This window comes from Macaca thibetana, chromosome 13 (genome assembly GCF_024542745.1).
Source record: "Macaca thibetana thibetana isolate TM-01 chromosome 13, ASM2454274v1, whole genome shotgun sequence".
NCBI lineage: Eukaryota > Metazoa > Chordata > Mammalia > Primates > Cercopithecidae > Macaca > Macaca thibetana.
This window is the reverse complement of record NC_065590.1, coordinates 19,292,555-19,298,554: the sequence shown is the minus strand read 5'-3', so window position 1 is coordinate 19,298,554 and position 6,000 is coordinate 19,292,555.

Genomic DNA, 6,000 nt, shown 5'->3' with positions numbered 1-6,000 from the left:
TATTAAATGGTGTGCCAGATTCTAGAAAGAGTTACCTTTTGGTAAGAGCACTGCTTGTTAACTACAGTTGATTGCTTTAGATGTCTAGTGTGTACACAAAAGCATGATTTTTTATTCCTTATAACCAAAGTAGAAACCTACTCTGAGCAATTTGACAAAAGGTTTACATTATTTATTTTGGTGTAGTTTAAGATTACAATAAGATATAATTCCTAAAGAGTGAAATATAAGGCTGGGCACGGGGGATTGTGCCTGTAATCCTAACAGTTTGGGAGGCCGAAGTGGGTGGATCACCTGAGGTCAGGAGTTCGAGACCAGCCTGGCCAACGTGGTAAAACCCCGTCTCTACTAAAAATATAACAATTAGCCAGGCATGGTGGCATGCACCTGTAATCCCAGCTACTAGGGAGGCTGAGGCAGGAGAATCACTTGAACCCGGGAGGCGGAGCCTGGAGTGAGCTGAGATTGCGCCATTGCACTCCAGCCTGGGTGACAGGAGTGAAACTCCGTCTCAAAAAAAAAAAAAAAAGGTGCAGTATAAGTTTTCACAAAATATGGAACTGCAGTAGTCTAGAACAATGTCTCAACATACCTCCTACACTAAGTATAATAGTAAATCTCTGTATTTGGTGGCATAATATGCTCTTATTGTAAACCAAAAACACATGCTGAGCACTGGACATTGTCCAATGTTTAATTCATATGATTCATTCTGAGTTTCTGACTGAGATCATTCTTTCAGACTGTGTATTTCTCCTGGGACTCATAAAATATGCAGCCCTAACATGATTTCATTTTTGTTTCCTTTCCTGGAAAAGGAGAAATTATTCAGATCAGCTTTCATATTGCCTTATAGACTATGACCTCAAAAAAAAAATTTTTTTTTTTTTGAGACAGAGTCTTGCTCTGTCGCCCAGGCTGGAGTGCAGTGGCCCGATCTCAGCTCACTGCAAGCTCCGCCTCCCTGGTTTACACCATTCTCCTGCCTCGGCCTCCTGAGTATCTGGGACTACAGGCGCCCGCCACCACGCCCGGCTAGTTTTTTTGTATTTTTTTAGTAGAGACGGGGTTTCACCATGTTAGCCAGGATGGTCTGGATCTCCTGACCTCGTGATCCACCCGTCTTGGCCTCCCAAAGTGCTGGGATTACAGGCTTGAGCCACCGCGCCCAGCCTCAAAATATTTTTAAAGGGACTCCTTCGTTCTAGGACTGCTCTAATACAGTAGCCACTGGCCACATGTGGCTATTGAAAGATTGAAATGTGGTTATTCCAAATCAGGGCGTACGGTAAATATAAAATAAACACCAGATTTCAAAAGCTTACATGAAAAAATTAATGTGAAATATCTCACTAGTAGTTTTTATAGAGAGTACATGTTGAAATTTTAACATCGTGAACGTATTAGTTTAAATAAAATATATTGTGAAAATTAATTTCATGTTTCTATTTACTTTTGATAAAAGTACTACTAGAACATTTTTAAATTACTTGCAGTGATCTCATTTGTAACACATTACATTTCAATCATAATACTGCTGTTCTAAAGAGTCACTCTGCTAAGCCCTGAAATTAACTCCAAATACCTCCCTGGAATATAGTGCCAAGGTAGGGGCTTCCTTGAACTTCAGCCTCTAAAAGTAAGCAAGAATTGAGAAATATCTTCTGCTTTGAAAAATATTCACTCCCCAACCCTAATACATCAATTGCATATTATTGGGAGGCTAACTAAGCTCCTATTTTAAAATGCAAATTGAAGAAATTAGGCCAGAGTCATTCCCAAGCTGAGTGCCAATTATATAATCAGATGATTAGATTGCTCTTTCCCTAAAGCCTGTTTAGTTTTTTTGTTTGTTTGCTTGTTTTGTTGTTGTTGGTTGGTTGGTTTGTTTTTGAGATGGAGACTGTGTCACCCAGGCTGGAGTGCAGCTGCGTGATCTCTGCTCATTGCAACCTCCAACTCCCAGGTTCAAGCGATTCTCCTGCCTCTGCCTCCTGAGTAGCTGGGACTATAGGTGCCTGCCACCACGCCCGTCTAATTTTTTTGTTTTTGTTTTTTTGTTTGTTTGTCTGTTTGTTTTGAGATGGAGTCTCGCTGTTTCCCAGGCTGGAGTGCAGTGGCACGATCTCAGCTCACTGCAACCTCCACTTCTGAGGTTCAAGAGATTCTCCTGACTCAGCCTCCCAAGTAGCTGGGACTACAGGTGCATGCCATTATGCCTGGCTAATTTTTTGTATTTTTAGTAGAGATGGGGTTTCGCCATGTTGGCAAGACTGGTCTCATACTCCTGGCCTCAGGTGATCCACCCGCCTCAGGTGAAAGTGCTGGGATTACAGGCGTGAGCCACCACTCACAGCTCTCTAAAGCCTTTTGCCAAGATAAATTAGCTCTCAGAGAGCCACAGGATTCCTTTTGTAATGTGATTCATGAATTACAAACTAAATTAAAGTCTTACCTACTCTTGAAGAGTAGAAAACAAGAAGAAGTTCTGTTAGCCCTTAGAATAATTAAAAATTCATAAGCTTTGAAATAAATACAGGTAATAAAATCATTGCATATGACAAAACAAAAGTTTAAACTGACTTTGTAAACTCTGCATGAGATATGAAAACCAGGTTTCTCACTACTAGAAAAAGAAAAAAAGTTATAAATAAGCCAAGGAGAATTCCATAATGAATCCTGTGGTGCCAAATATGTGAACTACAAGTAATAACAGTGACCTTACACTGGAAACACAGGGACCAAAGTTAAAGATATAAAAGCATTCTCACACCCCTTGCGCAGCTACCCCCAATGTTAACATAACTGTTAACAAATTATCAAAACTAAGAAATTAGTCTTGGTATAATATCACTAACTGAACTCCAGACTTTCGTCAGGTTTTCCCAGTCTTTCCTTCAGTGTCCTTCCTCTGTTTCAGGATTCAATCCATGATCCTTCACACTTGGTACTTTGTCAGATGTCCCTCTGTATGGGTTTGTTTGATGTTTTCCCATGATGAGGGATAGACACTGCAAGACTCAGAGCCACTTTACAAAGAAGCCTCTAGCGAGCTCCCCAGAGAAAACAGGGGAGACAACACAAGGACACTAGAGGAAATTTTAGCCTCTGACATCCATGACTATAGCAAATAGCAAACAAAGCCTATCTCCCAGTCAGAGAAACACAAAACCTCATACTAAAACCTTATTTAATTCAGTTCCTTTCACCCAGTACATCATGTACAGCCTCAAACAAGAAATTACAAAGCATACTAAAACACAAAAAGCCCCACAGTTTGAAGACACAGAGCAAGCATCAGAACCAGACTCAGATATGAAAGAGATATTGGAAGTATCCAACTAGGAATTTAAAATAACTAAGATTAACATGCTAGGGGCTCTAATGTAAAAAGAGCATAACATGCAAGAACAGATGGATAATGTAAGCAGAGAGATAAAAACACTAAGAAGAAATAAAAATGAAATATTAGAAATAAAAAACACCGTAACAAAAATGAAGAATGCCTTTGATGGATTCATCAAAAGAATGGATATGGCCAGTGAAAGCATCAGTGAGCTCGAAGAGATGTCAATAGATACTTCAAAAGCTGACATACAATGAGAAAAAAGAATGAAAAAGGAAAAACTGAACAAGAGTAAAGAACTGCAAGACAATTACAAAAGGTGGAACATGGAGACTTTTGGAAATACCAGAAAGAGAAGAAAAAGAGAAATAAACAGAAGAAACATTTGAAGCAACAGGGACTGAAAATTTCCCCAAATTAATGATAGATACAGCTATGGTCTGAAAAGGTCTCAGGAGCCAGCAGAAAGGACTCCTCTTGGCCAAATCTGGAACATTTTGACAGTTTGAGCATCAATAAAAGTAATGAACCATAATTGACTGGAACACATTTAAAGCATAAAACTTCTTGAGTCCATAATCATATTCAATAAAGATGAAAACAAACCATCTTTTTTGTCACTGCTGGGGTTGGCTATTATTCAATTTCTTATTCTAAAACTTGGTAATTAAAGGTAAATAAAGAATAAGTTATTCTTTCTCTGCAGTGGAACTAAGTTTTAGATACAAAATAACCCCAGTGGATGAGGGAAACTTCATTAGAGATTAGAATGACAGTTAATAAATGTAGAAAAAAGAAGAGAATTTAATTGCCATTTGGCAACTTCTAATTAAGTAACCGATGTGAGAAAGAATCATTACTGCATGCTAAAACCATTTAGGGAAAGATGTCAAAGATCTCGGTGTATCAACCCATAGAATACTTTCTAGTAGCAAGAAGATAAAGGAATAGTTACCTTAACCCTATGATCTTAGAATCTCTAATAGTGAGTACACTAGATATTATGTGAAGAAAATGGCATCAGGCTGGGCATCCTGGCGCATGCTTGTAATCCCAGCACTTTGGGAGGCAGAGGTGGGTGGATCACCTGAGATCAGGAGTTCGAGACCAGCCTGACTAACATGATAAAACACCATCTCTACTAAAAATACCAAAATTTGCTGGGCGTGGTGGCGAGCGCCTGTAATCCCAGCTACTTGGGAGGCTGAGGGAGGAGAATCACTTGAACCTGGGAAGCGGAGGTTGCAGTGAGCCAAGATAGTGCCACTGCAGGCCAGGCTGGGTGACAAGAGTGAAACTCCGTCAAAAAAAGAAAAAAAAGACAAAGAAAGAAAGCCAGCAAGCAAGCGAGGAAGAAAGAAAATGGCATCAACGGTGAAGAATTGTTGCCCAACACGTTTAATGTAATTGTATTCAAGCCTAAAATTCTGCTTTACCGGAAATAAAAGAGAATACAGTTAAAGAACACCATGAGGAAACAATCAGATACATACAGAAAGTGAGAACATTGACCCAACTTCTACAAGCTGGCTAGGTTTCTCCAATAAGTTCAAAGTCAAAAAAAAAAAGGGGGGGGGCCAGGTACTACGCTTGATTTTTTTTTTTTTTTTTTTTTTTTTTTGAGACAGAGTCTTGCTCTGTCGCCCAGGCTGGAGTGCAGTGGCCGGATCTCGGCTCACTGCAAGCTCCGCTTCCCGGGTTCACGCCATTCTCCTGCCTCAGCCTCCCGAGTAGCTGGGACTACAGGCGCCCACCACATCGCCCGGCTAGTTTTTTTGTATTTTTTAGTAGAGACGGGGTTTCACCATGTTAGCCAGGATGGTCTGGATCTCCTGACCTCGTGATCCGCCCGTCTCGGCCTCCCAAAGTGCTGGGATTACAGGCTTGAGCCACCGCGCCCGGCCTACACTTGATTTTTAAAAAGCTTAGAGACAAACGATGAAATGCAACCTATGCTCCTTAATTAGAACGCTATTTAAACAAACCAGCTCTCAAAGACATTTTTTGGGATCAAAAAGGGAAATGTGAATATAGTTTGGTTATTAGACAACATTTAGAAAGCACTATTACTTGTGAAAATTGTGTGATTATACTGTAAAAGAACTGCTTCTTAAAAAAAAAGATGCATTCTAAAGTATTTAGGGATGAAGAGTTTAAAGTTATTTACTTCAAACTACAGTAAAAAAATTAAACACTGCAAAATATTAATTGATAAATCTAGATGGTGGCTTTATAATATTCATAGATGAGCATATTTCCTTTAAATTTCTTTGTGCTTAAAATTTTTCATGTTAATAGGCAATATATGTATTACATTGGGATACATATAACTATGATGGACAGAAAATGACACTAAAAGTGCAAGATCACCAATTCGATCTAGGAAGCAGGATTATAGGGACTGCAATTTTCAGGTTAGCTTTTTTTTTTTCCCCCCTCAGACGGAGTCTCCTTCTGTCGCCCAGGCTGGAGTGCAGTGGTGTGATCTCGGCTCACTGCAAGCTCCACCTCGTGGGTTCACACCATTCTCCTGCCTCAGCCTCCCGAGTAGCTGGGACTATAGGCGCCCGCCACCATGCGCGGCTAATTTTTTGTATTCTTTTTAGTAGAGATGTGGTTTCACCGTGTTAGCCACGGTGGTCTCTATCTCCTGA